An 11,287-nucleotide genomic window follows, 5' to 3' on the forward strand; every position below is an offset into this window, starting at 1 on the left:
GAGAGGCCAGAAGGCTCAGAGTTCTCCTCTCTGCCACAAGGCAGTGTTGTGGCCCATACGCCATCTCTGAAGATACCACCTCCCAGGGAGGGAGGCAGAAGGTGGAGGCAGCCAAGAGCTTAGCATGTGACCCAAGCATTCACTGAAGAGGCTGTTTCAATGATCAGACATGGCCAGGTTGGAAGTTGAAAGGGCTCTACATTATTTCTCCCATTCTAAGGGGTCAGTGAGCCATCAGGAAAGAAACCATAGTACGTACAGGCAAAACAAGGAGTTGTGTCTCGTGTGTGTGCACACTTGAGTCATCGTGCAAGTGAAATTTGTGAGCTCCCTGCACTTAGAGACTGTTCACAACATTCCGCTGCAGACCATCCTCTGTAGCTGGAGGGACCTCATTCCATCTGTAATGACCCTTCCCGCATGTCTTCACCTCCATATCAGAAAGCACTTCCTTTTGCATTTTCCCCATTCTCTGAGCAAGACTGGTTTGTGGTGCATATGTTTTCACCCCCTCCCACCCTACAAGACGTCACATTACCCAAGAGGTTCTTCCTCTTGCATGGATGCCATCGTGGGTGGCCATGCACATGTATAGGCCACATGGGGGCTTTGCACACCTCGGCCTGTGAACAGACAGTTCCCTTTACCCTCCGAGCCACAGCATGGATGAGACTGACCATGATGGACATGACAAGTTGTTCAGCTCCTTTCGGGACTCGATGTCCCGCCAAGAGCTGGAGCAAACGCCCCACATGCAGGTATCCCCAGCAGCCTGGCGCTGGCTCCCTGCTTCCTTCCTTCCCCCAAGAACATGTCCACACTTCCCTTGGTGCCAGCAGGGGCCATGTTCTTCGATACCGCGTTCCTCACAGGTTGATGTGATTTGTAAACATTGAGTTGCAGCCAGAGTCTAAATGCTGAGGGACACAGCGCTCCGTGAAAAGATGACCTCAGAGCCCTGGCTGCCAAGTCGAGACGTTAGACGTCGCCTCTGGCAGGCCACACGGCCCAGAGACAAAGGGCAGAGGGGAGCTTTTAAAGAGCGACCTCACAGAGAACCGGCTGCCCTCTGTGTGTGTGCCCCAGAGGTCAGGCTGCGGGGGCCCAGCCGAGGTTAAGGAATCCCATCCCTGTGCTCTCTGAGTGTTAACAACGGGAAAGAAACTGCATTTCCCAAAGGGGGCTGAACCAGCTGGCAGGGGAGGGTGAGAGGGGGCGAAATACTGGAAAACGTACTGGGGTTTTTGTTTGGCTATTTGAGGCCTTGAAGAACTGTCCTTAAAAAAAGTGAAAGGATGGGCGTCTGGGTGGATCAATCAGTTGAGGGCATCTGACTTCAGCTCAGGTCATATCCTTATGTTCGTAGGTTCGAGCCCCACTTTGGGCTCTGTGCCGATGACTCGGAGCCTGAAACCTGTTTTGAATTCTGTGTCTCCCTCTCTCTGTGCCCCTCCCCTGCTCATGCTCTCTCTCTCTCTCTCTCTCTCTCTCTCTCAAAAATAAATAAAAATCAAAAGAATAAGAATGAAAGGAGGGTGAGTTGCTGGTGAAGGCTGCATATAGTTAAAAAAAATAGTAAAAGATCTTGACATGGAATTTGCCTACTGACTGAGGAAGATAAAGCCTAGCTGTGGTGGTGCCCTCATCACAATCTGTGGGATGAGACACAATCGTGTTATATGGTGCCAGGTGCCCTCTATTCTAGGTGCCTTGTACTCTAGGTGCTGATGCACTGTGTGCCCTCAGGCCATGTGTATTACACACTACAGACATTGCAAGCTACATGCAAGCTGCGTGCAATATACATTACATGCAGTAAATACTACCTGACGTGCAGTATACACTAGGTGCTCAACCTGTGTCACGATGGGCAGAGGGCAGTAGGCAGAAAGAGGACACAGGGCTGCAGTGGTATTTGTGTATTCAGGGTGCTCAGAATTGAGTTCCGGAGAAGCAGCTAACTCATCACGGCCCAGGTAGCCCTTGCCTGCTCCCAGGGATTATTTTTATCAAATCTGCTACAAAACCAGGAAGTCCTCCACTGGGGACAGGAAGAGTCCAGAGAATGGCCGGGGTGTGTATGGAAAGGTTCCACTGTGGACATGGTTAAAGACTTGGAGGGTCTGGGCACCCCAGCTTAGGGACTGGCTACAATCTAGTGTAAGTGTAATACAGTGTAATAAGCCACCTGCCATCAGCAAAGTGTAATAAAAAAGCTGTTTTCAAATAAACTTATTTGCTTTGTTTTTTGAAATCAGGTGTTAAAAATGGAAACACCTTCCCCTATAGCCTCTTATTGCTGTTTGTGTGTGTGTATGTTTTGTTTTGTATTTTGACTACGTTTATGGGGTTTGTGATGAAGGGACGGCTTCCACACCTGGGCTGTCTCTTATACATGAGTGACAACGTCTTGGGCTGTTCTCCCCACTAGAACCAGAAGAGAGCATGGGAAAGTGTGTGCACCAGCCCGCAACAGGTTTTCCTTTTCTTCTTCCTCTGGAGCCCAGACTTCTCCATCCATCCTCCCTTTCTCTTAAGGAATTAACACACACGTTAAAAATCCATCTGAACCGCCTTCCTTCTTTCATTAGCTGCCTTTTCTTCCTGTATGTTCTACTTCTCTGGCCCGCAGAGCCTGGGCTGCTTCCTGCTATAGTTGACTGGGGCTTCCCTGGACCAGTCTCTGCACTTCAGGCAGGAAGAGAGGATGGAGATCCTCTGCCTGGTGTGTGTGTGTGTGTGTGTGTGTGTGTGTGTGTGTGTGTGTGTGTCCCTGTGAAGACAAGCAGAGCTGGCCAATTTGGGCACAAGGGGAGGCATGGGGAATAAGCTGAGTTTATTTCTAAGCTCTAGAGAATACCTGTGTGTTACCATCTGTATTCAAAAGGAGATATTTGAGCATCACTTCGTGTTTCTTTTCCTTTTCTGCACCTGCTCACTGATTTAAGTGTTCACCACCCAGAAGCAGATCTCGAGGAGGTGAGTTGGAGCATCCACAGGTAATGAGAGGAAAGGATGCATGTATGGTCGTTGTGGAGCTGCCGTAGGCTCCCACCGGTGCCGTCAGCCCACAGCCCGTGTGTGGGAGCAGTGTCCTGGGCATTCACCAGGGAGCGGGGGGTTGAGACAACAGCACCAACCATAATTTATTGCTTTTCTGGAGTATTCACTCCATGTCAGACATTGTGCTAGGGCTTACTTGGGTTGAATCCTAACAACCTACTATTTCTATGTAACAAGTGGTAAAAACTGAAATTTACAGAAGTGAAATAGCTGGCTGTAAGTGACGGAGACCAGAACTCTGTTTTCCCAATGCAAGCCTTAATAATAACTGACATTACATATATTTTTCCAGTTCACAATGTTTTCCTCAGGAATGGTATTTTATTCAAGCCTTGGCAGAGGGCCCAGGAGGCGAAGAGACAACTCAAGATTATATAACTCATAAGTGGACCAGGTGAGACTTAACATGGGTTCTTGTAAAACAATGGTGTCAGAAAATAAAGGTATGGGGCACTTGGGTGGCTATCAGTTGAGAATCCGACTTTGGCTCAGGTCATGATCTTGTGGTTCATGGATTCGAGCCCTGTGTCAGGCTATGCTGTGCTGACAGCTCAGAGCCTAGAGCCTGCTTCAGATTCAGTGTCTCCCTCTCTCTCTGCCTCTCCCCCACTCATGCTGTGTTTCTCTCTGTCTCAATAATAAATAAATATTAATTTAAAAAAACTTAAAAGAAAACTAAAGGTAGATCTCCAGGTTATGTGAGAAGAAGAGATGGTCTTCTGAGTTACACCTATATCTCCACTACTCTGAGCTTATCTCTAACAGTAGAAATTATACTAGTTGGCCCAAACCTGTGCTTTGACCGTTACAATTAAAAAAAATCCTGTTGAGCCCAGCAATAGATGAGGTGGGTGTGTCTGGGGATCCTCAGTGAAAATTTATCATGAAATAACCTCATTAGAATAAAAAATAACTAAATTAGTCAGAACTATACATTTTATCTAGCACGTGCATTGCTCAGAGCATACAAAATGAAGGAAAACTTTCAAATTCTTTTTATGAAGCACGTATAACATACCTAAGCCTGATAAAAATAGCACCAAAAAAGAAAAGAAAATGAAAATTACAGACTAGACTAACACGACTTATGAATATTGTTGGAAAAATCTTTAAATAACTTTAGTGAGCACACTGTGAAACTGTATTAATAAAATAATAAAAATAATATACTATGAACAAGTGGGGCTTATGCCAGGAATTCAAAGATTAAATATTAGAAATCGTATTAATATAATTTATCCTGTTAATAGGTGTAAGGGAAACAATTCACATGATTGTTTCTAGAGTTGCTAAAAATTCTTTGACAAATTCAACATCCCTTCCTAATTAAGACTCTTTTTTTAAATTTATAGTAAAGAGAGGGTGGGGAGAGAGCACATACACATGAGGAAGGGAAAGTGGGACAGAGAGAATCTCAAGCAGGCACCACACTTAGCATAGAGCCCAAGGTGGGGCTCTATCTCATGACCTTGGGATCATGACCTGATCCCAAACCAAGAGTCAGAAGCTCAACTGACTGAACCACCCAGAATCCACCCCCCCCCATTAAAACTCTTGAGAAAATATCTCCTTAAAATGATAAAAGATATCTATCTCCATCCTAAAGCTAGTACCTTAATTAATGGGAAATTCTAGGACATTCCCAATAGGATCAGGGACACAGAAAAGATGTCTGCCACCTTCACGACTACCTAATATCATTTTCGAGGTACTGGTTAAGGCAATCAGAATAGAGAAAACAGTGATAGGCAGATGGATATGAAAGAAGAAATAAAGTAATCTCTGCTTGTAGAAGACATAATGGTATACCTAGAAATCTCAGAGAATTAATGATTTAAAATCTCAATAAAAGGATTCAGCAGGACAGCAAGATATAAGGTTAACGTAGAAAAAAAAATAACAGCATTCGCATACACAAATAACCATTAGAATGTACAATGAATGAGAAAACCAAATTTACCATAGAAAAAAAGGATACAATAAAATATCTAGTAATCGAGTTACCTCATTAAAAAACATGTGTACGGGGGCATCTGGGCAGCTCAGTTGGTTGAGCGTCCAATTTCACTTCAAGTCATGATCTCATGGTTTGTGAGTTCAAGCCCAGCAATCGGCTTGCTGCTGATAGCTCAGTGCCTGGTTGGGATCCTTTGTCCCTGTCTCTCTCTGCCCTTCCCCTGCTCATGCTCTTTCTCTCTCAAAAATAAATAAACATTTTAAAAAAACAATTAAAAAAACATGTGTTTATAAAATTCACATGCCCGTAGCAACTTTATTCATCATAGCCAAAAATGGAACCCACTCAAATGGCTCGTATTGTGGGGGAACCCAGTCCAGCAAGTCCACTGAGTGGAACACCACTCAGCCAGAACAGGGGATGACAGTGATTTGTGCGGCAGCGTGGAAGAATCACTCAAGCAGTTTACCAGGAGACTGAAGCTGGACTGAAAGGCCACTTATCATTTGATGGCACTTACATGAAATTCTCCGGAGGCAGACTGTGGTGACAGGAAGATTGGCACTTCCCAGAGACCGGGGCTCGTGAGAGGAGTCCCTGCAAACAGGCATGGGAAAACTTCTGGGGGTAAAGAAGCTGTTTTATAGCTTGATTGCAGTGTTGGTGATGCTACTGTCTATATTTGCCAAACTCATGGAATTGTACACTGAGCTTTATTTGGCACCAATTATACCCTGACAAAGCTGACTTTCTAAAAATAACTTTTCTCCCTGGGAGCCTGGGTGGCTCAGTCGGCTGAGCATCTGACTCTTAATCTCCCCTCAGGTCGTGATCTCACAGCTGTAGGATCAAGCCCCACATTGGGCTTTGCACTGACGTCACGGAGCCTGCTTGAGATTCTCTCTCTCTCTCTCTGTCTCTGCCCCTCTCCCCTTCCTCCACTTTTCAAAATAAATAAATAAGCATTAAAAAATAACTTTTCTCTTTACTAGAGAGGCTCATGTTCTAGAAATCCCCAGAAGCCAGCAGAGGCCATCCTGGAGTAAAGCTGAAGCAGAAAAAGACTTGTCTTTGTCCAAAATAGCTTTGTGGGGTGTTTGGATGTAGACTAGACGTTTTCAGGCAGGAAACTCAGTGTCACCAGGTCATTTCTTCTGTGCTTACAGGTGATGAGTTTCTCACCAAGTCTTGTAAAACTCTGAGTAGATGGACAGGAATAGGGAAAGTGGAGAACACATAACCACTTCCCTCAAGGCACAAACTACTTGTTTCACTCATACTTTCTCTTTTTATTTCATCTGCATATATCCCTACAAATATGTGGAAGTGGTTAAGGACAGGGACAGGTGGGGTCAAAGCTAGGGGGTTGTGAGTGCTCATGTCCCTGCACAAGTGTGTGCACATGCTTGTGTGTGTGCATGTAAAACTCCACTTCCTTTTCTCTACATCTCATCAATCCAGGATAATTTCTTGCCCTTATGGAACCACATAATCCTAGTTTTATAACAAAACTATTGAATTTAAGCAATTTTCTTTTACTCTGGCCTCAACGCCAACCCCAATAGAGAAGAAAATAGGGAATATTGTTCATTTCTGCATAACTGTGGACTGCACAGGCACACACATGTTCTTTCTTCTGTTTTCATGGAAGCAACATGGCTGCCTATTGAGAGTTAGTGACTTTCCTGACAGTATCAGTCTGAGAGCAAACTACATTTGGAGATAATGGACTTGACTCTGAGGTTCAGCTTCCTGCGCTCCCATTTCCTAGCTCTCTCCTTCTCACTTTGCCAGGATCAGTGGCTCTGTAAGGAAATCCAAACAACACACTTCCAAGGCTGCCCCTTCTTTGTTATCTAACTTAAATGACACTAAAATTGGAAAGAAAAGGTATTCTAAGCAATGGCTAATTTATTGTATGGATTACTATTACTCAGTCCTTTTCTTCTCATGGTTGGTTTGAACGTGCATTTGTCTGTCTTCTGCTGTTACTTTGCTTCATTGTGTAGAACCTTCTAGTGGTTGCTGTATGGCTGCCATTACTGTTGTGGTTGCTATACATTTGAAGATAGTGGGGAATCAGGACTGAAACGTAGATGTTATTTCCTTCCAACTTTTCACCGTCTATTTAAGATTGAAATTTATTTCCCCATATAAGGAGAGAATAAAAGACTGAGACAAGTCTACAAAATATGACAAGTAAACATATCCTGTACCATAATGCCAAACATGAAGGATCTTGCTATTAGAAACGTGCAGTTTGCAAAGTGGATTATTGGCTACAATCTTCCTCAGTGATCAGTTAGCAGAGACCCACCCTGAGATGAGGGGGGGAAACAAGGGACAAAAATAAAGAAAGGATGTCCTAGAATTTTATCCACTGTAAACTTGATGAGCAGTAACTTTCGCCTGAAAAATATTTTCCATGGGGAAGGTGCCTGGGTGGCTCAGTCGGTTAATCATCTGACTTTGGCTCAGGTCATGACCTCAGGTTTGTGAGTTTGAGCCCTGTGTCAGACACTGTGCTGACAGCTCAGAGCCTGGAGTCTGCTTTGGATTCTGTGGCTCCTTCTCTTTGCCCCTCCCCTGCTAACACTCTGTGTCTCTCTCTCTCTCAAAAATAAACATTTAAAAAAATTTTTTTAAATGTCCCTGAAAATTGTTTCTGTGACATTTGCCCATTTTAATATCCATTTTTTTCTTATGCAGAAAATGATTAACCAGTACTCCCAGTTAATCCCAATTGCTATTAACCAGTATGTTGATGACCTAGTGTGTTGGCACATTGAACTATGAGTGCACACAAATTGGGAAGTGAACCCAGGGGCCACACATGTAAGAGAAATCAGGCCAAAGACTTGTGTCAAACACAATAAATTACCCATTTTTTAACCTATTTGTTAAAATCCTAAATTCAACATATTTGTTACAATCAGATGAATATAATACTTATCTTACAGATTTGGAGTCAGCCAGGCTGTGAATTTCAACTCTACCACAGCAGATGCAACCTTAGGCAAGTCACCGAACCCTCCTATGCCTCCCTGTCCTCATTTGCAAAACGAATTTAACAAAAATACTGATTTCATAGGGTCGCTGAGGGGGATTATCTAAATAACAAATGTGAAGTAAATATTAAGTGAAATAATGCATATGAAGGGCCTAGCGCATGTTAAGTTACTTTCTGTTTAATTTTCACAGGTACCTGGGGTGATTATTTGAAGTGTCTGGTTTGCCTCAGGTGAATTGGAAGGTTGAACCCAGAGATTTTGAAAGGAGAAGTCATTCCCCTCCCCTCTGCCCTCTTCCAGATTCCCCTCATACCACAGCCCTAACCTCTACCTCTCCCCTACACAAATGCCAACATGGTGGCTGACAGGAGGTGGGGGCAGAGAATGGACAGTGTGGCCAGAGGGACAGGGCCAGTCAAGGCCAACCTGCAAGGTCTTTGCTCTCCTTTATAATTCACACCACTGTCACTATCCATGTCCTCTTTCAGGATGGTGACAGCCTCTGCATGATCTGCTGGGCTTGATCAACAATGCTGAGACGCGCTGGTTCCCAAAGGCCCAGTGAAGGAATATTTCAGCTCCTTTCTTTCCTACTCTACTTTTCAAGCTCTAGAGAAGTCTAGAGTTCTCTTGGCTTGGCTACAATGATTGTATAGCGATGGGAAAGCTCAGGGAAGGGGAGACAGGAATACCAAGAAAGGGATCTGTCTGGATATGGCCAGGGCATAATTTATTTGCCACAGAGAATTTCTTCTTTTTACATCAGTTTAAAGCTGAAGGTCCTGATTTCATTGTATGGTTCATTGTTATATACAAACATCTATGCAGAGGTAAGAGGCATCAAGTGATAGAAAAACTTCAGTGTCTGGGTAAAGAGAATGAACACATGGCCCCCCAGGATGGAAGGTATAACCAGGTAGGCAGAACGCCCAAGTGGAATTACAGAGATGCCCAGACCGGGACCCCTCCACACAGCAGACTCATTCTTACAAAGTCAGACATCAATGGAACTTTCGGAGACAAGATTATTTTAAGTATGAGAACACAATTCACTATTTACAAGATCTCTTTGGGGCATCTGGGTGGCTCAGTGAATTAAGCCTCACAGTTTGTGGGTTCAAATCCCGTGTTGGGTTCTGTGCTGACAGCTTGGAGCCTGGAGCCTGGACCTTGCTTTTGATTCTGTGTCTCCCTCTGTCTCTACCACACCTGTCCCTCCCTCCCCCCGACTTGCACTCTTTCTCTCTCTCTCTCAAAAATAAATAAACATTAAAAAAAATTTTTTTAAAGATCTCTTTGCTAGAGAAGAATCCTTCCTAAAGTTGGAATAATGCTATCTCATCTAATTTACTAGCTCACAGTCTTCATTTTGTGAGTATATGAATGCAAGGCCCTTATAGTCTTTTTAAAAATTTTTTTAACATTTATTTACTTTTGAGAGACAGAGAGACAGAGCATGAGCAGGGAAGGGGCAGAGAGAGAGAGAGGGAGACACAGAATCTGAAGCAGCCTCCAGGCTCTGAGCTGTCAGCACAGAGCCTGATGTGGGGCTCAAACTCATGAACCAAGAGATCATGACCTGAGCTGACATCAGCTGCTTAACCAACTGAGCCACCTAGGTGCCCTAAGTCCCTTACAATCTTGAATGAAGTCTTTCAGAAAGCTGAACTCATGGGCTGATGACTGTCCATCCTCATCAATCAATCATCAATCAATCCTTAGAGTGCTCACACTGCACCCTGGGTTCTAATGGCTTCTCCAACATGCTGGGCACTTTCTCACTTTGGGGTCTTGGCTCTCACCTTTCCTCTGCCTGGAATGCTTTGCCTCCACATATTCAATATCTCACCTGCCCCCCTCCTTTATATATTGTTCTCAATGAGATCTATCCAGATTAACTGATTTTAGATTACAACCACCCCATCTCTTGTAGTCTGGGTCCTCCCTGCTCTGCTCAGTTCTCCTCTTTATAAGGCACTCACCACTCTTTTATATACTATGGACTTTACATATAAGTGATACTATTGTTTACTATCTGCCTCTGCAGGGTGAGGATCTTTGGTTTATTCATTCATATTTATTCAGCATCTGGACATAGCACATAGTAGGTGCTTAAGAAATATTTCTTGAATGAATAAATGAATGAATGGTTTCCAGCCATTCCACAATAAACAAAAACCTTTATGTTCCATCTTTTAGCTCATCTTTTTAGTGTCACACAGACTGCTGCTTGGCAGACACATTCGTGACCTGTCACCTCACCACTAAAGGTGTCTGACACCACAAAGACACCCAGGACTTGGAGTCTAGTCCTGGACTTCCCAACTATATGGTCTTGCCTCAGTTTCCTTATCTCTACAAAGGGAACAGTAACTTCCTTAGAGGGTTTCTTTGGAGAAAAATGAATCGACACAAGTGAGTGTTTGTGCACACAATGGAATACAGATGCATTTCCACATTTAGAAGCACGTGGGGTTTTGATCTGCAGTTTTCACTGTTCATACAACTTTCTGGTCTGGCTTGCTCATCTGCTGTTGGGTTAGTCGTCTCTCCCAGTAATAGTTTACCTTCACCAATGGTGTGCTGTGTGACAAGGACTCTATGAGGCAGGTGTATATACTGTTCCCTCGCTGAATAAGTTTAACATCATTATCCTCCTTTATAGACAAAGGCAAGAAGGTTCACAAGTTGCCAGGGCCAGCTGGGTGGTGAACGGCAGGGCTGAGACTCGGTCAGTGATTATCTGAGATGACCGTCCATTTGGTTACCTTGCTTATTTCACCACTTGACTCCAACTTCTAGCAATACATCCTCTGCCTCCTCCTCTTCCTCGTCCTGCCTCTCCACCTGCTTCCAAACACTCACATACACATGCACATGCATGTTTGCTCCAGCCACCCTGACCCAAGTGTCCACAACATGATGTAACATGTGATTTGTTGGATTACCACCTCACAGCATGGAAACCATGATCTGACATCGGCCTTTTAGCTCGGCTTGGTTCTTTTCTACTTTAATCCCTCTTAGTGGTCAGAAAAAGGTCACTTTAATTTTGAGCTATGCTTTTCCACCTTCCATGGGGTAAATGATGTGTCATAATAGTATTGGGGCCTCTAGATCTAACCCACGTGAATGCGAGGTAGTCTCACATGTGTCCTGCAGGCTGTCAGCCTCGACCAGATGTTTTAATAATTAATTCACCTTCTTGGCAGAGAGATCTGATGCCAACAGAGGGGATCGGGAGACCAGGGCAGGG

The sequence above is a fragment of the Crocuta crocuta genome, unplaced genomic scaffold, assembly GCF_008692635.1.
Source record: "Crocuta crocuta isolate KB4526 unplaced genomic scaffold, BGI_CrCroc_1.0 scaffold757, whole genome shotgun sequence".
In the NCBI taxonomy this organism is placed as follows: domain Eukaryota; kingdom Metazoa; phylum Chordata; class Mammalia; order Carnivora; family Hyaenidae; genus Crocuta; species Crocuta crocuta.